The sequence below is a fragment of the Ambystoma mexicanum genome, chromosome 1q (genome assembly GCF_040938575.1).
Source record: "Ambystoma mexicanum isolate Mex_15411 chromosome 1q, UKY_AmexF1_1, whole genome shotgun sequence".
Lineage (NCBI taxonomy): Eukaryota > Metazoa > Chordata > Amphibia > Caudata > Ambystomatidae > Ambystoma > Ambystoma mexicanum.
Genome location: NC_090922.1, coordinates 326,519,281 through 326,543,522, shown reverse-complemented (window position 1 = coordinate 326,543,522; position 24,242 = coordinate 326,519,281). Strand labels below are relative to the sequence as shown.

The 24,242-nt window shown below is 45.5% G+C and overlaps 1 long non-coding RNA gene across 1 annotated transcript; it reads right to left on the bottom strand.

Moving 5' to 3' along the window:
• Window positions 1-23,433: 23,433 nt before the first annotated feature.
• LOC138521350 (uncharacterized) lies at window positions 23,434-23,923 on the bottom strand. The gene is made up of 3 exons (XR_011283023.1): window positions 23,830-23,923; window positions 23,636-23,737; window positions 23,434-23,515 (listed from the first exon to the last, which is right to left on the bottom strand). It is a non-coding gene; the product is annotated as an uncharacterized lncRNA (long non-coding RNA).
• Window positions 23,924-24,242: the final 319 nt, after the last annotated feature.

The window sequence follows — 24,242 nt, the reverse complement described above, 5'->3', positions numbered from 1 at the left end:
GCATTTCTCAAAGTAATGCAAACAGAAAATTGCATCATCTGCATATTTTCTTTTGAATTATTTTTTGTAAATGTTGCATTTTTTAAACAAAAGATTACAATGCTTTGTCAGCTGCCAGCTTTTTGCTTTCTATGTTTTAGAAAAGGTGAAGTTCAAGCCATTGGTCATATAGACACTTAACATTTTTTGAGCATCCCTGGCATGAAAGGTTTTGAACTTCTGACCTAATGCATTTACTTTACAATTTATTTTCTTGGAACATGTGCTGGCAGGAAAATGTCTGACTTCTTCAAACCAATGTGCACAGCAACATTTTATTAGCAGGAATTTTTCATAAGCTTAACTGAAACCTGCCACCCAAATCTTTTAAAAGTTCATCTGAACCAGAATCACCCGCATACCATGTAAATGTGGGTGATTCAGGGCTTAGCTCAATTTATTCATAAAGGCTTACTCTGGAACAAATGTACAGAACTGGCATTTTAGAAACACATATCTTTTGGAAGTGCATGGTTTCATGCATGATTTCCAAAGGAGCAACGTTCTTAGCCAAAAGTTGCCTTTTTCTGGTCAGATATTTTTGTAAGTGTTACTATTGTTACAACCTCCTCTATTAGAAAAATGTGTATTTGCAATGCAATTTAATTATCTCCTAGCAAATACAAAATGTAGTCCTACTATCAAGTGTGGCTAAAGAAGATATTACTGGTAGTTAAGCCTTTAATATGCAGCCACTGGAAGGCGCAAAGCAAAATGTAGATATAAGACTCAAAGGACCGCTCATCCCAGGTGGAACTAGGGTGCTTTCTCTCTACTACCACTCTATAAACCTGTGGCATTCCTGAGGGTTCTAACCTATCCCCCTGGTTCTCAATGTCTACATGGCTCCCCTGGCATGTCCGATTGCCACTTTGATCTCTAACTTCCAGAGTTATATGGATGACACACAACTCTCCTTCAGGCTATCCTCAGCCACCTCCTCGACCTCGCTCATATCTGACTGTCTGTCCACAATTCAGTCACGGGGTCCTGCAAATGACCTCTGCCTAAACACCAGCAAGACTGAGATCATTGGCATTAGGACTCCTGCTCCCACTTTCCCGCTCTCACTCTGGCTGGACTTCTTTGGCCCTTTGGCCTGCACCCACCAGCGAGGTAAAAAAACATTGGGGTCATCTTCGACTCCACTCTCTTCTTCTCCACTCACATTTCGGACATCCTTAAAAAATTACAACTACCAGCTGCACCTCCTCAGAGGTACTCTTCCTTTTCTCACCTTCTCCCAATGGCTCACTGACTCCAGAACCCTGATTCTCTCAAGGCTGGACTACTGCAACAGCCTCTTTCTCAACCTCCCCGCCTCAGGTCCAGGGATTGCATCTCTGTGGTGCTGGAATATCTCCACTGGCTCCCCATGGCTGCTAGGATCAAGTTCACGACCCTCTGCATTGTCCACAAGGCTTTCTGGGGCCTGCGACCAACCTATCTGCAACAATGCCTACATAAATACTGTTCTTCCCGAGCCCACCGCTCATCTACCTCCAACCTTCTGCGAGTGAGCCGGCTCTCCAAGCAGAGATTTGGAGGGAGATCCTTATCCTCAGCAGGGAATAGCCTCCCTGCCGCCCTCCGTCTTGAGCCTGATCTCCTTAAGTTACGGAATTTCCTTAAGACATTCTTCTTCTCCCCTTCCTTCTCTCTCCCTCTACCCTGCTAACCTCTTTCCCTGCTCTATCCCTATCTCCCTCCTTTTCCACACAGCTTCCTGACTGGCTGCCATTTGTACCACAGAGTCTCACAGGTCCCTGGCACCATTGCCAGTCCTCTTGCACTTACACCGGCCCTGCACTTGCCTCATCGCTACTGCACTTTATCAATGACACATGAGAGTGGCATCTCTCAGCACTTACCCCAGTTTCTGACTGACTGAGCACACTTGGACTCCCTCAACCCCTGCACTTGTCCTCCCCCTTACCCCGCCCACTGTCCTGTACCATCTGTGCACTTGCACGTCCTGAATGTACCATGCCTAGAAGATCTATCTATCTTCCCTGCCCCCCCTTCTTGCATGGTGGTGCCTCAATGCACTTGGAAAAACTGCATAATCGTCCTCAGACCTATTTGCTGTTATCTACACTGTTAATTGTATTATAGGCACTTACTCTGCCTGTGCAGACCAGTATCGTTCAGAAATTCAAGGGCTCTGAATGACTGTTTGTTTTGTCCGCTTGTTCCCTCCCTCCTTGAGCGCTTTGAAACTCTTGCCTTGTGTATAGGTGCTTTACAAATAAACATTACCATACCACACAAAAATGAAGAGATAGGCAGTACTACTTCTTAGATATCTTGAAGGAAAATGAGGAACTTTATGATGAATAAGAGACTGTCTAACTTTCCCAGATCCAAAACTGAAATGTGTTTACTATTGTTTGTAAACTGTGCTGCATTGTGTAGTCACTCCCTAATTAAGCATGGGAATAGTATGAAGAATCTTTCAGAAAAAGGATACATTCAGATAATATCTGTAGGCCACAGTGGGCTTATGAGAATAACCAAGTTTTGAGGGTTTTTTCGGAAGATTCGGTATGATTCTTCCGCTATGAGGGGAGGTGGGAGCGAGCTCAAATGTTTGGCGGCCAAGACAGGAAAACTAGATCCTCCTGCTTTGGTTCATTTGAACTTAGGTTGAACTTAGGTTGGTCTGTCATAACTTGGCACACAGAGAGCAACACAACAATTAATAGGTGAAATATCTGTTTGGATGTTTTTAAGCACTGATCATTGACACCGCATAGGTGCTACAGACTGTCAAATACTAGAGCACTATCCTCAGTTTTCAGGTGTTTTAATTAGCAACTTGGATGGTGAATTTGGCTTTAGAGAAGGTGACCTGAATTGAACCTTGAACTCAGAACTGACATCACATGTAGCAACACATGTCTACTTACTGAATCCAAAAAACAAAAAACACTTGTGACTCTATATATTAATTGGCAACTCTTTCTAACAAAGCTTTGGATTTGAATATTTTTCTGGGGCTAGTTTTCGTTGGAGAGTGCACTATTGAGAGGTTCTGAAATTCTGAAACAATATTAACCAAGGTGGTTGGTTTGCATTTATTCGGAGGCGCTAGCAAATTGTCCACATTCAATCTAGGAGAGTGCCATTGAGTACAAGTGTGACCTTTCATTAACTGTAGGGGTAGATTATCTAAGAAAAGTAGTTATTTTTGGAAGCAGGTAGAATGGAACCACAGCCCAATATGTATTCCCGAGGAAGGAATCAGGAAATGGAAGTGGCCAGGAATGCCTGGGAAGACCTGCAGTGCTATGTGAGTAGGCAGCGGGAAAACAGAGAGGCCAGCATTGCGCGCAAGAAGGACCAGCGAGAGCTGGAAACGCCCAGGAGAGGGGAAGCTGCTAATGCCTGCTGCAAACACTCACTTGAGCTACAATGCTGCAATGAGGCTGCAGAGCATCAGAGCTACTTGAGTCCAGTCATCACATCTCTTGAGAAAGGGCCAGGGCTCTTCTGAGTGAAGAACCCGGTCTTCTTGAAAAGGAAGATACCATCTTTAAAGGGCATCTGAAGTTATACTATTTAGGGATCATCCAGGAAAAAGAGAGGGACGTACCATCGTTAAGCAAAGGGTGACATCCATCCTTGGTACACCTGCTAAAATGGCGGACATTAATTAGGTGAGCCTTTAGAAAGACCTGTTAAATAACAGGGTGGACAGGAGTTGGAAACCGAAAATACCAATATGATCTGGTAGCAGCATTCTATATCACACTGCAGGGATTCTGACAAGCTTCTTCTCCCCTTGAACTTTATTACGTTCCTTGTGATAGGCCGGGAAGGGTATTCAGGGGGAGAAATGGAAATAGGACAGGACCCTAAGGATGTCCTTGCTCTTTCTCCCGCCCCCCACGCCCTGCCATTCTAAAATGAACAGGGAGTTCTTACATCTGAAGCCATGAAGAAAAGAGACGCATAGGGTGGAGGAAATCTTGTCTTTGATTTTTCTGAGAGCATTCACAGCACCAACCCCCCCAAAATGTCTCTGTAACAGGAGTATACAAAACACTAAACAAAGGAAATAAAAGGTTTTGCCCAAAAGGATTCTGATAACCCAAATCTAAATGGGGAGAAAGGTATACTGGATAACTTTGGGGCGCTTCTGGAAAAGAGTAGTAACCCTCAGGGATGATTCCTAGCCAGATGCATCTTGGGGCGTATCTACACACAAAAGTGAGTTCTTTAATTATGCTAGGCTGATCACAAATAAAGATGTCACAAATACTAGAAGAGGTTTTTCTCATTCGTAACAGCACATGCATGCTCGAAGATGCCTGAATACATTAAGGCATCCTCTGATGCCATACTTAGAATCCCTGCGGAGCAAAGTCTAATATTCTAGACTCTTAGGGCCTGATTTACAAAAAGGTTTTCAATGGGACTCTCCCATGTTAAAATATTTTTGTGAATCAGGCCCTTAGAATAATAAGCCATAGTCAGTAGCGGCCTAAACCACCTGAGAAACTATCAAGTATATATGTTCCTAACAGGGGAAAACTTTCCAACCAGGCCAACTTAATCAAGTAAGGAGGATTTCCTCGCAAAAGGCATGGCGGAGGATCAGGAGGTGTCTGAGGGGCAATGCTCTGGATTAACCTGGACAGCACAAAAAGACTGCAGGGGAATTATCAATTGTCCAGGAATTACATGATAATATTTTTTTTTTATATATAGTGCTTTAATCTAGAGCGTAGAACATAGAAACGTTCCTGAAAAAAGATGGGTGGGCATGCTTCACAGAGATCATCTAGACTCCCACATGCTGCACTGCTGGCCGGACCCAGACACTCACCCAAGTCAGGATAGAAAAAGATAGTTATCTATTTGTTTCTGTCTTTGCTTGCCCTATTGCTGCTTTGCATGTTGTGCAAAAGCTAAGAAACAGTGAGCCTCATTCCGAGTTTTCCCCTAAACTGCACTAATACAGGCATGCAGTTATTTACGTTTCCAGCGGGGCAAGTGGTGGATTCTCTGGCATACTATGAGTACGCAGTTATGTGCACACGTCCCTGCCGAAAGCAATATATAAATCACCCAAAATACGGGCAGACATATGTCAGTAATAACTGCTCTGCCCATAAAATGCTGGAAACACCAGATAAAGTATGCAGTGGCGGTATTCCAAGGTCGGGGAGGAAGGATAGCTCAGGGGCAGTGCATTTGTCTTGGAAGCAAGACAACGCAGCGTAACACAGGTTTGAATCCCGATCCTGCACTTAGAAACCACTCGGAACCAGAAACAGAAATGCAGCCAAACCGGAAGGCCTGCAGCGGCCATCATTAAAAACAGAATCTAACTCAATCCACTTGTTCCCACAGCCATCCGGGCTTAGAACTAAGCCAAAAACATGTCCCTGAACCAGAGCATCCCAGGTAAAGATTCCCGGCTAAGGAAACCAAAGTTCTCCGATGCAGAGCTGACATCCCTAGTGGACACATTAGTGCATCATGCAGAAGAACTATTGGGCGCGGCAGTGGAAAACTATCACCCAATGGAAGACCACCATATGGGGAGAGGTGGAAGCCAGTGTGACGGCCGTGGGGACCATTCCCCACACAAGGAAGAACTGTTGTTACATGTGGAATGACCTAAAGGCAAAGGTCTGCAGGGCCATTTCAAAGCACAGGAGGGAGTGCACAGCCACTGGTAGAGGCACTGTGGACCCCCTACGACTGATGCCATGGGAGGAGCGACTCAGCAGCATACTGCACGTGGAGGGAATCAAGGGCATTGGAGGCGCTGAGGCTGGAGCAAGGACCCACAGAGATGTCAGTAATTACAACTGCATGAACATCTGCACTCCCCCATTACATGCATCCACCAGCATAGCGTAGAGCAATGTGCATGCCAAGCAGTCAGATACATGCCATATCAGGCATCGCACACCTGTCAATTCCAGTGGTACCCCGATAAAATGCTCATGCATGCACATTGTACATACACAGCATGACCCCCCCCCCCCGAATGTTCACCCATTTGAGCAATATCACCCAGGTGCGACACATGATACCAACAACAATGGGACACATACATCATGGGATGGGTGTAATGCATGACCAACAACATGTATGGCAAAATGTTAACAACCTATCTCAATTCCCCAACAGGTGCCCTCTCCATGGACAGACAGTGATGAGGCAGGACCCTGAAACACAGCAACCAAAACAGGTCCCACAACTGCACAAGACAAACCAACTGCAATCCAAAGCAAGCAGCATGGCAGTGCTGGGGGCTCAGCCCAGCCACCGGGTGTAGTACCTGCAACTGTCCAGCCAACACCACCAACAGACACCGTTGGTGAGTCACAGAACAGCACTGTGGACATTGCACCGACATGCACCGGCACTCCTTTGTGGCATGCAACCTGTCCCATGGCACAGTTGTGCATGGCCGATGTGCCCTATGCTGATGAAGAGGAGGGGTACAGAGAGGAGTATGAGCTCAGACCCAACCCCAAGTCTGCATAGCACACTACCACTGGTGAAACAAAACCTGTGGGCAATCCGTTCATGGCTGGAGGAGATTGAGCGCCAGAAGGCAGACATACACACCATGGCAAGAGAATAATGCAATGCGCGGCAATGCGTAACTGCATGCAGGGATGCACTCGCCACATGACACGCTCCCTGAGCCATGCCACTGTTGCTATGGTCACACTGGGCCAGATGGTCCATGAACAAATGGATGTTACATCCGCCTCGGCAGAGGCACTTACCCAGGCCATGTAATTGACAATTGACAAAGTTCATAAGCACGCAGGGATCTGAGCCCTCCACCTCAAATACACCTATTGATGGCTCATTGGCAAAGCACACGAAGGCACTGTTCACTGCAGCCCTTAACACAAGGATAAATGAACAGGAACCAAAGCCAAAGTGTGCACAGAAGTAAAACATGGACACATTTCTGGTATAGTTGTGTTGTGCTGGGATGGGAGTTTGGGGAGGGTTTGATGGTTAATCCATGATGTTTAATCCATGTACAGTCCGCATTTCACTTACATAAATACTTATCACATGCAGCAATGATTGGACATTACATTCGTCACTGGGTGCATTTCTTTATCATCTGCAATTACTAATGAATGGTGGATGGATAGATATAGGGGTTGTCAACATCAGAAGAAGTTTTCTATGAGCTCCTTGCGAGTAAGCCGCCTCAGCCTGGCCTATGATTGTGCTTTGTGTTTGTGTGTGCCAGACGCAGGCATAGCATCATCATCTTCAGGGGGGGGCATGTCCACATCTGGGGGCAGGGGTATGTTCCACTGGATGAATATGTTGTGCAACATGGTGCATGCAAGCACAATCTTGCCCACCTTGTCTGGCCTGAACATTAACACACATGTAGACATCGGAAGCGTGCCTTCCACAGGCCAAATGTACACTCAATTGCCACCATGGTCCAGATGTGGGCCCGATTGTATACCACCTCCTGAGGCGTCTCGGGGATTCCTCCGAGGAGTCGTGAACCATGGCAGCTATGGATATCTGGAGTCACCTGCAAGGGACACAGACATGGGAGCATGTCATTGGGTACTTTGGATGGGTGCAGCATTACAGCAGTTACACGATAGTCAGAGTTCCATGACATGTCACATGTGTCAGCGCACTACACCTATACATATTTAGGCCTTTGCATGTAGAGTGAACTAAGTATGGGGGGCTATGGGCATGCCTAATCTTGTACACACCCAGCAATTGCAGCAGCCTTGGATGAGGGCTCACAGGACTGGTGTGGTACACATTTCATGTCCATTGCTACTGAGAGCTCCCTCAGTTCATCTGGACAACATGTCATGTATAGCTCTGTGATGCACAGAATGAAATGGCGTTCACCCCATGTGTCTGATTCATGTTGGCATGACATGGGCCTGTTCCTTACTCCAGTTTGTTTGCACGCATAATGGGTTTCTGGGGCTTGGCAGCCCATGCTGATATGCAGTATACCATACAGCCGATTAATTTACTTGTCAATGACTTTGATGTGTGCTTCTGCTTACTGTGGTCTGTCACATCGGTGCTTGGGTGTGTTATTGCATGTTGTATCTGCACCTCCTAGATGGCCCTTGATGCCCCAGTGCACACACTTTGTACACAACTAAGCAACCATGCCAAACCTCCTTGCAGGCCATGCATTTTGTGGGTTTTGCACCATTGCATTGTAGTACCTGTGATCCATTGTGTGCGTCTGGCCTGTTTGGGTTATAATATCAATTCAACAGGAATCCCGGTAGTTAGTGGTCCACTGCTAGTGTGGAACCCAAACAAACTACTCTGTCTATACCCGGGAGGGGAAAACGTGAAAATATTTAAGAGACAGAGCTCATACACAGGTTGTACACCATCATCAGAAAGTTGAGAAACGTATACATCTTTAATTTAATACACATAAAAGTACTCAAAATACTAACATCAAATCCTACAAATAATATCTGTTAGGAACAGCAACTAAAAACTAAAAAAGCACAGATTTTGTCAATTCCCATCAAATGGTAAGGTAACACGTAAATGTACAATACATTCAGAAAACAAATGACAATTGGGGGTCATTCCGAGGTTGGAGGTAAGGAATTACCGGCACCGGTAAGGGTGCCGATGCCGGTAATCCCTTACCTCCGTATTCCGAGGTCCCTTTGCGGGTCCTTCCTTACCTCCTGCTTTTAGCAGGAGTAAAGTACGGGACCTGCAAAGGTACTTAGGAGGTAATTATGGTACCGTAATTTACGGTGCCGTAATTACCTTCTTCCCCATTCCCATTGAGCCCCATGGGGCAGAAATGGAAATGGGGAAGGGCAAAAGGTGAATGGGTAATTACCGGTCCCTCCAACCCTGGAATGGACCGGTAATTACTCCATTCACCATGCCGGATTTGGGATGGTTTCGGAGGCAACCATGGAGCTAATTACTCCATGGTTAGCTCCAAACCCGGAATGAGGCCCAATGTTGTACTTTGGTTTCTGGTTATTGTTTGATAACATAGGTTATTCTTATCCTGTACATATCCAGGACATTGTCTCGACATGTTTCTGTTCTTGGAAGATTTACTCAGAGAACTTTCATCAGGAGAATTTTTCAAAATTACGAACATCCAACTTAAAAATTACCCACTGTTATGTAAGTAGAACCATACGGTGTATACGTGCAACCTGTAGATAGAAAGAAGAAGAAGGGACAGGTAAGGAGCTACTAATAGCTAAGGTGTACCTGTCAGTAACCCCAATAAAAGGGGGAAGTGGGAGAACCAGAACGTAGGGTTATTATTACCTTTCGTAGTGCTTGTGGGGGCTCACAACATAGGTAAATAGAGTTGTAATCAGCTAAGCAATTGCTGACAACCTGTAATAAATACATGAATAAAACTGCATAAGTGTTTTTCACTGGAGCCTAAAAAACGGCGTTCGAGAATTAAAGTAAGTCACAGATTCTTGTTAAAGAAGGCTTAGCCATAAAAAAGCTCACCTGATTGTAGATCCACTCGTGGATTTATCGTACAATAGAAGCAGGAGGGAATCGGCAGGGTTCCTTAAATGCCTCCACTCAACCGGATCGTCTGGGGCCACTCTTAGTCATTTAGTTGAACTACGGAGTGGTACCAAGGGTCGTGGGATTCTATAAAGAAACATATACATAAGGGTGGTCTAGAATGTGTATCTATCTATGACCTATGTATAAAGCAACCTCGTAAATGTATAGAACAATCCTGGCAGGTTCAAATAAAAACGTCAGGGTACTCTGGACGCATAGTGATTGTTAAAGTGGACACTAGAAGGTGGTAAACATTACTGAATCCACATCTAAATCACGGCTAAGGGGTGTGTGCCGGAAGAGGGCACCCCAATTGGACTGTGATCCATAAGTGCAGCTAAAGGGTAGTGCAGGGCTAAACTTAAAGCAGTGCCGGCATAAGTGTGAGGGATCCCAGCACCTCAGCACCACAAAATGTGTAAAGAGTCTGTGGTTAAAATACCCTTAAGTGATAAATAGATTGATGCAGGTAAAAGACGCTTACCGAATGTTAGTAAGTCATCCCTTGGCTAGATTTAGCAAATGTCCAAAACATCGATCTTTGGCATAGTTGCGTGTCTGCGTCTACACGAATAAGAAAAGGGGAAGGCAACAACATGGGAAAGAACGTGGACAAATCCCGTTACTCTCTACCTCGCTAAAGGCATTAAAAACTACTAGGAATGCTATGTTCTGTAAACACAGTTATTAATGTACCTTCTCAAAGTTATGTCTGTACGTAGAACAAGGGCAATGCTCCGGTGCTGATTCCACGGTGAGTGCAGTATCTCTGGCTCGCGCGCATCGCAGGAAAACTGTTTATAATGATTACTATGGAAACCCTGCGAGCATGAGCGGTGATCTCTAGAATGTGAATGAATGTGATCGGGAAAACCGAGCGGTCATGTTAAGAAAGGGTGGGCATGGGTAAACATAAAGGCCTTCCGGGTGACATACGTTTTTTAAATGAGAAAACTTGCATAAAATGTCAGGCGTAATGAAAAAAACTATGAAAAAGAAATATTTTATGAATATTTTATGAAAAAAACTATGAGGGGCTGAATCTCAAGTAATCCGACCTGTTTTATCCAGACTCACAAGGATAGCAAAAGTGCACAATATCGCTATTGGGCATAACGTTCACATTAGGAACACGCTCGACAGTTGTAGACAAGATCTACAGTTATATTAGAGATTGGGGTGGATTTCATAGCTATCATATGACCTTGTGAGTACTTCTTATCCAAGTTACAAATTCCATATAATAAAATTCTATCATGGAGTGTCGGTCAACCATTTAGTCTCATGCTCAAGTTATTATCATGCATTAGATGGAATAAATCATAAATTATACACCATTTTAGGAATACCATTGTTCACTCTTAATCACTAGTATCTTACATTTCAGAGTTACATGACATATGTTTACTTGATGACTGATTATTAAAGCCTAGTTCTATACAATGGAAATTTCATGTACAATTAAACTCTGGTTAGCTCTATTGTTTGTGATTTTGGATACAAGGCCATTAGTGAATTTTATGCCATTCAACTGAATCATTCAAACCCCTGGAATCACTTTGTAATCTAAAGATCATTTCTTTTTCTTTCCTTAAGAGTCTATTTTCCAGTGTTTGTGGATTTCCACCTGTAAGAGTCAGTAACACAGTCCAGGTGAAGTCTCCGTATTCATGTTTTGCCTGTATGAAATGCTTCACCATAGGTGCATTATCAGTTTTGTTTTTTAAATAACTACGGTGTTCCATAATCCGCACTTTAATCTTACGTATAGTTTTTCCTACATACACAGAATGACATGGCATTCACCCCATGTGTCTGATTCATGTTGGCATGACATGGGCCTGTTCCTTACTCTAGTTTGTTTGCACTGCACGCATAATGGGTTTCTGGGGCTTGGCAGCCCATGCTGATATGCAGTATACCATACAGCAGATTAATTTACTTGTCAATGACTTTGATGTGTGCTTCTGCTTACTGTGGTCAGTCACATCGGTGCTTGGGTGTGTTATTGCATGTTGTATCTGCACTTCCTAGATGGCCCTTGATGCCCCGGTGCACACACTTTGTACACACCTAAGCAACCATGCCAAACCCCCTTGCAGGCCATGCATTATGTGGGTTTTGCACCATTGCATTGTAGTACCTGTGATCCATTGTGTGTTTCTGGCCTGTTTGGGTTACATGGTTTGCCCATTCACTGCTGCTTTGTGTGTCATGTCCCATTACGGAGGCTCTTGTCGTAGGTGTGTGTGTGTGTGTGGGGGTCCAGCGTCTTTGTGGCCTTCTCAAGACATACATTTTCATTGTGACATATCCCCTGCATGATGCTCGGTGTGCTGGGACTTGTACTCACACAATCCCCAGGTACATTGGCCTCTGTGCCCCTCCATGTATGCAGGCAGTGTGCTGCTGCACAGAACCATGGCATCATGGGTTGAGCCAGGGAACCGGGAATATCAGTGGGTGATCGTGAGGTCCGCATCACAGGTAACCAGGACGTTAAGTGAATGGTAGTTCTTCTGGGTTTCTGGAGACTTCCTCCAGGATATAGGGAGCCACCTGCTTGACGTCCATGCAATCCAGGGCAGCTACCACAACGGGCATGCCTGCTATGGCATAGAATCTTGGCTTGGTGGCATTCACATGTGCCATGGTGGTTGGTAGTGCAATATGCTGTCCCACATGCAGCAGGAGTGCGTCCAGCACCTCGACCAAGAGTTTTGAGAATGTAGGCTGTGATAGGCCTTGCAGTGGGCTTACGGTGTGTCGAAATGGGCCCATCGCAAGGAAGTGCAGGACCGACACCAGCTTTACCAGCGGTGGGATGTCTGTGCAGATGCCAAGCCTGCTCACGATATTTTCCTGGATCATGCTGAAGACATATGCTATGCTCTCCCTGTCATGGCCGTACAGGGTTAGGATTTGCTTGTCAGTGAGGGTCCATGGTGTTGCTCGGACATGGGGCATGGGTGAACCCCTTGCAGGGCGCCTCCTCCTCCTCACATTCCTCATCCCCCTGTCCACTGCATCTTTGGCCCTCTGTTGTTCCTCCAGCCTCTGGAGTGCTATGTTGGCTTGGAGAAGTCGCATGTCAATGTTACTGCAGTCAGTGACAGCATGGTGTTGTTTGGTAGTGTGTCAATTGAAGGTGTGGCCGTTTTCATCTCCTCCATGATGGTTTGGGTGCACCTGGATGCACTGGGTCCAACTGTGGCCTCATTCCCCACACCTGCAGGCATTTTTGTGCAATTTATCACCTACGTTCAGGTGTAGGTTTCGCCGCCTAGCGTTTGCCTGTGTTACTGACATTTTTTGGGTGGTAATACAGAAAGGGACAGCCTCTGGATGTGCCGGTATTGCCGTTGTGCTTTTAATACCAGCACAAGTCACAGTGTTCTCCGGTACTTTACAGTGCCTGATTCAATTGCGCCTTTATTTGCAGATACCTTGTTACCGGTGCCGCTGTATCTGGCGCTTGAGTGCCACTTCACACGTAGTTGGTCGGTCCGTTATAAGTGCCAGTATCAGTTAATACCAGCACTTTTTTACCCGACTGCCCGACTTATAATGAGGCCGTGGGCCTCATTACGACCCAGGCGGTAAGTTACCGCCTGGGCCGTGACTTTACCACCATGGCGTAAACTACGTTTACGCCATGGTGGTTGGCGGACTTACCGCCCCATTCCGACCTTGGCGGGGCGGTAAGTCCCCAATCCCCATTTACCCTTCCCCATTCCCATTTTTGCCCCATAGGGTATAATGGGAGTGGAGAAGGCGTTAATTACGCCACCGTAAATTACGGTGGCGTAATTAACTCCATGGTCCCTTAGCGCAATGGATTTTAACACCTGCTAAAAGCAGGTGTTAAAAGCGCCATGGCGCTAAGGGACCTCGTACTCAGGCGGTAAGGGTCGGCGCTGTTAACGCTGCCGTTAACCCCTTACCGCCTGGGTCGTAATGAGGCCCCGTGTGTATTAAAAAACCAAAGACATGCAATTTAAACAAATGTCTGAGAACTCGTTTGAATTTCATGTTTTTGCAGTTTCTTTCATAATCTGGATCGGGACAATGTTTTAAGAACTTAATTGAAGTGAAAAAGAAATCTAAACATGTTTTCTATTTTATGGATGTGTTCCTAGAAAACTCATGATGAGAAACTCAGCCTAGTGGATCTGTGAGTCTTCTTTCTCTAAAGCCGGCTTGTGTAGGTTGAATCAGCAATGTTCATTGAGCCAACATGGTAAAAGGCACAGCAGTGATTGTGCCCACTCAACCAAGCAGGGTCATTAGTTTAGAATGTAATGGATTATTTGGATCTGTGTTCTTTCATTGGGTACCAGTTTTCGATAGGTTGAAAATCTCATTAGATTTGTCTATTAGGTGATGCTTTTGTGCCATCTATATTCCAAAACTAGCGGCATAGAAGTACAGATATTAGGGAGAATTGATGTCAGGAGAGAACATACAGCTACATGGTGTTATTTGGCTTTTTACCCACCCAATGATCGTCATGGCGATGCTCATCCCTTTAGCCGTACCAACCCCACTACTATGGCCACCAACACTCCCTGCTCAAAACACACCCTCTTGGGATCTGTTTAATCTAGTACTGTTGTGCAGTAACATAACATGTGCTGCTATTATGAAGCCGCCATTGTTATTTCTAAGCAGTTTTTTGAGAGTTCATTGTTTAGTTGCAGCTGTAAAGGAGCTCCTGGTGCAATTAAAATGGGTCAATGTCTTGAATCTATTCCTTGCACTAAATCCCTAAAAAGCACAAGCATTCAAAGGCTTTGGCTGGTGTCTGGATATCAGACATTTCCCAGGCACTCCCTGCAAATGCCTGAGTACTCATAATATGTTCTTGCTGTTGCCATCTTCTGGCCAGGCAGTACCACTATGGCAATGCTTGGTAGATGCCTATTCCATGACCACCCAGAAGCCAGAAGTGTTGGCTCTGCCACTCCTTGCTTTTAATCGGAAGCGCAATAGACATTAGTACTCCTTAGTATGTTTGTGTCTTCCCTATAAACATAACTCTTCCTGAAAGGGCTTTCTTGGACACCTTGGGGACACAACGCAGCACTGCCCATGCTAATGACCTCTTTTCAGAAGCACTCTTTGGAGGCAAAGGAAACTGACAGAGTGGGACTTCCTGTGGCAGTGTCAAGTAACAAGATGCCTTCTCTGGTGAATCAAGTGTGTACCTCCTGCAGTGCAGCGCGCCAGTCTTACTACACTCAGAAGTGTTCTTAAATGGCGCAATCCACTTGGAAAATGCTCAGTGAATCAGGCCCGTAGATTTTGTTTGGGCAGGGGTCTGACATTGTGCAGGGCCTTCATGTGTGTACGTGCGCATGATTGCATCTGCTGGAAAGTGGCGGTGGGAAGAGAGATGTATGTCGAACATTCGAGTCATGCCTCACTTCCTGAATAATTGAACAGGAAATGGCTGTAAACGAGCCCACGTTTTACCTAATTCTTGAATTGGCTAAACTAGAATGAACACAGTATTTGCAAAGAGAAAAAAATGGCGAACGTGTAACAGTTTCTTTCTATCGGCTTTCCGTCAAGTTAAAATGTTGAATGCTCTAGGATGAAATTGCTCTCTTGTTATTTAGGAAGCAGTTGCTTCTAAGAATTAAATAAGGAAGGTATCTAAAAATAGGGTGGCCAGCAATCCATTTGCCTCCTCCGTTACGCAACTGGCAGTGACTGGAGCAGTTTGCGATTCCCGTAATGGCCGCCACCAGCCGGGAACTATCGCTCTTCATCTCACCAATGTCCCCGAAAACAGGACACCGAAGGGGCCTGGAGATAACACGTGCACCTGCTCCGTGGCAGCTTCCGCCTCTGTGGTCAAGTGGAGGCTATGGTGACAGGAGATAGTCACTCTCGCCCCTGCTCAAATCAACACACTCAGCCTCAGAGAGCAGAAGTGGTAGGGCTGGCGGTTTGGACTTCATCACTAAAATTGCAAACCATTCAATTCACTTTCATATACGCGCTTTTATTAAATCTCTCTTTGCATATGTAGATCTTCATTTTTAGAAAGCAAGTTGCATAGATTGACAGTATGCAGACATGTATGGATGGATGTTGTCTCCACCCCCCCTCTCTCTCTCCCTCTCTCTTTCTCTCTCTCTATCGCTCTCTCTCTTTCTCTCTCTCACTCTTTCTCTCTCTCTCTCTCTCTCTCTCCCTCTCTCTCTCTCTCTCTCTCTCTCTCTTCCTCTCTCTCACTCTCCCTCTGCTCATTAACTCTGTGGAAGAATCAGTTTGCCTTAGTTTGCATTAAGAGAGGTTCCAAAATATGATATTTCTAGTTATGACATGATATGATATGTTATGATATGATATGGCATTTAAAACGCGCCTATACACGAGTGTTTCAAGGAGCAACGAGGCAAGGGAGGGGAAACAGGGGGAAGACAGAGACAACAATCCTACTAGGCCTCCTGACATTGAGATCGCGCACGTGCAGGGGAGGAGGGAAGGGGAAAAGTGCAGGGGGAAAGAGGAGGGGGCAGTGCAGTACAAAGGATAACAGTAATACACAAAGGTAATAAATAAAAGTGCAGCCAGCTGGTGGCAAGTGCAGGGGTAAGTGCCAACATCAGGTGTCAAGTGCTAGTAGGGGCTGTAGGGATACAGAAACAGTCCCCGAGTCCAAGGGTTGCGAAGGGGGCAGTGCAGGTGTGCAACCGGCGGGGAGGGGACCTTGGCCCGAGATCAGAGGGTAGCCAGGTAACCAGTTGTCTGTATTTCTTGGTCGTCTGGGGCTTTGATCAGCATAAAAACAGACATTTCCCTGGCATGTGTGACCATCAACTACCGCCAACTTGCCATGGCATCACGATGACCAGAAAAATAATCATGACCTCTGCCTTAACTGCTGCTGCTCTCCGTATGTTCTCCACCTCTCTCTCACGACCTGAGGTGACTAGCACACTCCCAGTTTCCATCTGTGGCTTTTTTGCACAACTGGGGGGAAGTCACATGGCATATATTATTGTTTGGGCGCCTTCCTCAGGGTTTACTTTAAGTAACGTGGATCCACGGGAGGCCTCTCTCAGACCTGTCCCTTCCTCAGTTCACTGCCCACAAGCCTCTTTTGCTTTCCACTGCAGTAATGTTATGGACTAACTTCAACAGGCTTCCAGTCAAAGGTCTACGGGCTCCGGCTGCGTGGTAGACTAATGACTTAACAGCATAGAGCATAGTAACTGGTGGTTTCTAGCTCCACTTTGTATCCTGCAGCAGATTGCGGGAGTCTCATGTTCCTGTCTTTTAGTTGTGTGTCACAGAGAAAACAATAAGTACAAGGTACTGTAGCTGCCACACTTCCTGTGAGGCTGGCATTTCAAACAGTCATTGATAACCGCCAACATAACTTCTGAATTGGTCTAGATCAGGGGTCTGCAGCCTGCAGCTCTCCGGATGTTGTGGACTACAACTCCCATTCTCCCCCATCATTGGCTATGGTAAATGGGGCGGATGGAACTGTAGTTCAAAACACCTGGAGAGCCAAAGGATGCCGACAGCTGGTCTAGACCAAGCCGAATCGGACAAAGAGGAGTAAATCCATCTGGTTCTCTTTTCCCTCTTAAAGGCTCAGGTTAGTGACTAGTAACAGATTTAAGATTGCTATATATTCATAGTGGAGGCTATGAGTAATCAAACACAATTTGAATATGCTTGGTATCATAAGTGAATATTTAAAACAAAAAGTATAACTTCAATTTGACTTGTTTTTCCCTTGTCGAATATCCAACGATCATTTTCATAGAGGGCCTGTAGACATGCTCCATATAAACAGAATAGTTCACAAAAGTACTAGATACGATTGATCTAAGCCATAGTTAGGAATCAAATGCCCACATTTTAAAATCGCTTTTTTGGTCTAACTCCTAGCTTTGTTTGTATGGGACCGTTCCCCACCAATACCCACTTTAGTCTGCCTCGTCCCGCAGTCACCAATCAAAACGTACCTCGTAAATTAAGTGTGTTCATTGCGCTTAAATTTCACAGTTCATAAGCTGGATTACAAAATGACATTTGGTAGTTCATTTTGCTTTTGCTTGACACCCTTATTTGTTTTAATGCCAATCACACACATGCCATACGACGAACAGGGAGTAAATTCGAAACTATGGCTTTTAGTTTTTCTCCCTTTTCACCTCCAATAATCATCCAATCAGAATAGGGTTTATCCAGGAAAACCCTCATTTTGGCAGAAATCCAGGTATCTCTTTTAGGTTTGGTAATTAGGTGTTGTTACCACTTCTCAGCCAAAACGATGGCACTGGCTTACAGTTAAGAGAGGTGTGACATGCAAGGAGGGACACACATCTTGTGGGAGTTGTTTGGTTATTATTAAACTGCCCATTTGGCTGCCCATAGCCATGCTAAACCATTCGACCATTTCCAACCAATTCCAGTTTCACCCCTCCCAAAACACAACCCCCAGGATCTCTTTGGGCTCGCTCTATCAAGCAGTAACAGCAAACTTTGGCTTGACAGTTTTACTTCTAAGCAGTCGCCTGACACTTGGGCCCTTATTCACAGAGGGTTTTCCAATGGGTGCTTGCCATTATAAAATGCTTCTGTGAATTAGGCCCTTAATGGCTTCATTGCAACTCTAAGTGTGCTACTGATGTAATAAACATGTATTAACCAAGTGTGCCTCAGCCAATTGATGCATATGTCCCTTGCACTGGAGTCCTGTTAAAACAAGCATTCACAAAACCAGCAATTTTAGCAGGTTTATAGGTATTTCATATGCCAGGCACTGTTGATTTATGCCCATGTCCTGAGCACTATTTTCCAGCTATTGCCATCTTTTGATCAGGTAGTACCATTATGAGAGTGCATGGTAAATTCCTACCCCAAGTCAAAACTGTTGCCTTTGCCAATGCTTGTTTATGAATTTTTCACAGAACTAAAAGCAGCCGACCTTTCAAAAAACTCCACACAAGCATTTCTCGCCTGTTTAAAATAACACGCAGAGGCATGTTTCATTTGTGGAGCCTTATCGGGCATTTTCTCAGAAGAAATAGGGATTCGTATCCGAGACTGTCTGCACAACCTAGCAGCCCTTCCACTGTGCATAGCAACATACGCGTCGCTGTCCACTTTCCGATCCGCCAGCAAAGACTTGCAAAATGACTGGGCAATATTTCTGTATCATAAAATCAACGTGACATCCCCAGTCCCAAACCATAGGAAAAGTGTTTGAGGGAGGAGGCCTGCAGCCCAGCAGAGTAACAAAGCACTGACAGTGCTCGCAGGCATAGACGTTGATAAGGGTGGGGGGGCGGGGCTGAGGGGCTATAGCCCCCTCTTTTGGTTGCAGCCCTGGATAGAATTCCGAGGGTTACGACCAAAAAGGCTAGCTAGCCCCCAGTCCCGACAGCAGTGCTTTAAGTGGGGTAAGAAATTGAGGGGGGGCCCTTGTTTGGGGGCGTGGCTTTCATTGTGGGCGTGGCCTAAAAGTGCACAAATCATAGTAAGGTGCGCAAACAAATATATAAATGTATGTGAGCATTTATATGTTTGTATGCGTACTACTATGGTGTGTGTACTTTTCAAGCCATATTTTATAAACATAGCAATGTTACATATTTCTATGTTTATAAAAGGTGGCTTGGAAAGTGCACAAACCATAGTAAGTTACGCACACTTGTGTGCTTACCTTACTATGGTTGTGTACTTTTCAAGCCACCTTTTATAAACATAGATATTTGTAACATGTTTCAATGTTTCTAAAAGATGGCTTGACACGTAAACAATTCAATGCATCTTTTATAAAGCGTTGATGACGGACAAAACAAACCGCAAGGTGGCTTTGTCCGTCGACAAAGCTTTATAAAAGATGCCTTGAATTGTGCACGTTTCAAGCCGTCTTTTATAAACATAGAAATATTTCTACCTTTATAAAAGATGGCTTGAAACGTACACAGTTCAAGGCATCTTTTATAAAGCTTTGCCGACGGAGAAAGGCACCTCGGGCTCTGTGATTTATCTGCTCAGAGCACATAGATCACTGAGCCCGAGGCGTCTTTCACCCTCTGCCAGTGCTTTAAGTGGGCCGGGGCCTGCTGGGGCCGGGCCCCGGCAGTCTCCATAAAGTGGGGCTGAGCCAGGGCCCAGCCGGGGCCCCCCCCCGTCCCACACAACATTGGCGGGATGCATTATCCCGCCGTGGCCGCAGCCGCGATGGGAGATGCGCCCGTCAGTATATCGGCCAAGCTGACAGAAGTGCCAGCCAGCCACAGCGACGCTGAGGCTGGCGGCACTTCTGTCAGTTAGTGTAACTCCCTCTGATGACCCCTCATCAGGGTCATCAGAGGAAGTTACTGTCCCTTTGTTTTCCCTCCCCAGGTCACTGACCCCCGCGGGCTCCGTTATCTAATATGCAGATTAAATCACGGAGCCCGCGGGTTAGCAGAGGGTGAAAGACGCCTCGGGCTCAGTGATCTATGTGCTCTGAGCAGATATATCACAGAGCCCGAGGTGCCTTTCTCCGTCGGCAAAGCTTTATAAAAGATGCCTTGAACTGTGTACGTTTCAAGCCATCTTTTATAAAGGTAGAAATATTTCTATGTTTATAAAAGACGGCTTGAAACGTGCACAATTCAAGGCATCTTTTATAAAGCTTTGTCGACGGACAAAGCCACCTTGCGGTTTGTTTTGTCCGTCATCAACGCTTTATAAAAGATGCATTGACTTGTTTACGTGTCAAGCCATCTTTTAGAAACATAGAAACATGTTACAAATATCTATGTTTATAAAAGGTGGCTTGAAAAGTACACAACCATAGTAAGGTAAGCACACAAGTGTGCGTAACTTACTATGGTTTGTGCACTTTTCAAGCCACCTTTTATAAACATAGAAATATGTAACATTGCTATGTTTATAAAATATGGCTTGAAAAGTACACACACCATAGTAGTACGCATACAAACATATAAATGCTCACATACATTTATATATTTGTTTGCGCACCTTACTATGATTTGTGCACTTTTAGGCCACGCCCACAATGAAAGCCACGCCCTCAAACAAGGGCCCCCCCTCAATTTCTTACCCCACTTAAAGCACTGCCCTCTGCGAACCCGCGGGCTCCGTGATTTAATCTGCATATTAGATCACGGAGCCCGCGGGGGTCAGTGACCTGGGGAGGGAAAACAAAGGGACAGTAACTTCCTCTGATGACCCTGATGAGGGGTCATCAGAGGGAGTTACACTAACTGACAGAAGTGCCGCCAGCCTCAGCGTCGCTGTGGCTGGCTGGCACTTCTGTCAGCTTGGCCGATATACTGACTGGCGCATCTCCCGTCGCGGCTGCGGCCACGGCGGGATAATGCATCCCGCCAATGTTGTGTGGGACGGGGGGGGCCCCGGCTGGGCCCTGGCTCAGCCCCACTTTATGGAGACTGCCGGGGCCCGGCCCCGGCAGGCCCCGGCCCACTTAAAGCACTGCCCGACAGTTCCAAAATGATTGTAGCCCTGCATCTTTTCCAGGCCTAGCAACTCGCCTGAGCAGGCCAGGCGACAGAGGCTCGGCCTGCGGGTGTGTGTGTGTGTATGTTTGTTTGTCCAATTCCCCACCCGCTGCCCCGCCACTCGCCTCCCTTCAGTAGGTGCTGCGTTTATGGGGAAGCAACTGGTCGCTCAAGTGTCACTCTGCATGTCGAGCACAGATTCAATGACCTCATGGAAGGATCCAAAGCAGGCACCCATAGCCCCTACGTCACTGCGGGGTCTGGTAATGTGATTGGAGAGGTTGTGTACCCCCTGCCAGTGGTTTCATCCTCAAAAGCCATGTTCTGTTCTAGTGCCTTGCACTGGCTCTTCTCCCAGAGAACTGCACTCACGTCAGTGCCATCTGAAGATGCTGGCTTTAGCCATGGCCTGCCATCCCCCCACCTCCTCTCGATCCTCTGGGCATCGAGCAGTATTCGCTCTTTGTTCCTTTCCTGTTCAGTCATTAGGAATAAGGTTGCACCTTGGACTTTTACCACTGAGTGACAACCAAGACCTATCCAAGGGCATAGGCTTGATGCAGGGGGTCCTCAGTTCCCCCCACTCAGAGGATGACAGCGGCGTCGTGTAGATGGGGTATTCAGCAGAGATCCACGCTGACAGCACTGTGGCCAGACCACACGGCTGTCCCTCTTCTGATTTATCACCAGGAAGATCAATCAACAGGAAACAGACGAACCATTTCAATCTTTAAAGCAAATGGCCCCCCAAGACAAAAGGCTCATATTTGACAAATGACAAGCTTTCCAGACAACTGATTCTTATCATAGCGACCCAGGCCAGGCCCAGGGTGCACACACCACGGGCGTTGATGCAGTTGGTCTGAATAACATAACCCTAAACAGCCATGTGCAAATAGTCGGTCTCAGGTTTTGTCGAATAAACATGTGACATTGCCACTTGATTTGCAAACTCATCTGTTAGTGAAATGCATGACGTATTAGAAAAGGAATGCACACGACAGATTTGTGAAGCAAAGCAAAGTGACACATAGAACCAATAAATATCATCAAATGCTTGAACAGAGTTATTTGTTAGAGTAATTAACAGTTTAAGACCGTTGGACATTGTCCTTGTATCCAATCAAAGAGCAGGAGAGATCAAATCGATCTGTGTTGGTTCCTGATCGTATAAGTTAATGCCAGAGATCTGCCAGAGATCTGGGATCCAAAGAGTGATGCATTGTAAAGGGACACAGTTGGCCTCATTATAAGTTTGGCCGTAGCCTTGCCGGTAAAACCACAGGCTGCCACCAAACTTGCAAAATGTTCCAGTGCCCGCAAATGGGCAATTACCGGGGCAATACTGCCCTGCCGGACCCGGTAATTGCCCATACGAGGCGCCGGAATGAAATGCTCCCCATTCCCATTGAGCCCCATAGGGCTCAATGGGAATGGGGAGGTCGGATGCACCGGCACCATTCAGAATGGTGCGGGTGCATCCGACATGCTCTGCTTGCGGGTGCCGGTACGTCCACCAGGCCAGTCCTGGTGGGCGGAAAGGCACCCGCGAGCAGAACTCGTAGTTTGCCGGTCTGGTAACAACGGTACCGGCAAGCTTACTGGTACCGTTGTTACCGTACCGGCAAACTCATAATAAGACCCAATGACTGCACTGCCATTGAATGGATTTGTGAACACAGAGATGTACCAGATACAGTAAGTGATGCCCCAATGACTATGATAAACAACAACATAATGGACCTTATCAAATGAGATAAGAACCTTTCTTCATATAGACAACATAAATCTTGTCAGTATCACAAAAATATATTTATTTCTATACAGCTTTGTAGTATTTGTTCAAATAACATATCTTTTTTTTTGACGCAGAGAAAATATTTTCAACTTCTACATACATACACAACCATTCATTACGTTATTCATTCATACTCCCACTACTATACATTTTTAACATAACCAGGATTATACATAAACCCAAAAATACTCACAGCATTACATAAATCAATAACACCTATTTGAATCTTCAATGAGTGTGTATATAGAGATCAAACAGCAAAATGTGTATTCGATACAGCTAGACATATGTTTCGGTCATCATGGTGGGCTGCCTATTCAGCCACAAAGTTAATGCAACCTTCTTCAGGATGTGGGTGGTTGAGTGTACATAACCAACCCAAGGTGTCAAAAGGTGGGAGATGTCATCTGGCATCAATATACAAACAAACAGATATGCATCTAATTATGGTTCAAATCTCTTATTTACAAAAACACAAAACACTTGTGTGTATACTTTTTTAATATGTATACTAGCTGGCACTCACCTTCAGGGTGCAATAATGGAGCATTGTGTCAGCGGAGGACTCTATTCTGCAGATCTATTGTGTCACATCTAATAGGGACTGCAACAGAGAAAAAGGCACAAAATGAGCCTCCATACTTGTAATTTTCACAAAGTGTTTAGCTTAAATTTCTTCAGTCTAATTCAGGGAATGCCCTGATTATTTAAAAACAAACCTTACCTGATTCAAAATTGAAGGCAGGGCACTAATGCAATCGATGCCAGGTCCAGGGATCCATGCTTTAATGTTTGTGGTCAAAGACTGCAGTGGGGAACGCCAACACTTGTGTAAAACAAAAGTCAAATGTATGTTTTACTAACGGTGCCCCCTGAATCCCGTGATACTACGAGTGGTAGCCATTATACTGGACTCACCTAGTAGCGTGTAGATTTGCAGTAGTGTGAAGTACTGCAATCCTGAAGTCAATCTTTTCTCCCATGTTTGTATAAATGCTGCGCAAACGTATCTGGAAGAAATATATAGAAGGCAGTCTCATTAAAGGAACGGACCTCTATGTCTAGTGTTAATACAAAACAAGTTGCTTCACGCTGCTTCTCAAAACGTCATGTATTTACAAGGAGGATGGAATATAAAAATGTATCCAAGTCAAAACACGCTTCGAGCTTCAATCTCTCCTGTAGAGTAACCACATGCTTGTTAACAAATGCATGCAGATGACGTTGAACCCTTTGGTGCTACGTCTGTTATCTCGGGAGATGTCCCATCAGCTTATTGTAGCGAGTCCATATAATCTAATGGACCCGCCGCACATGTGTGCTAAACACGA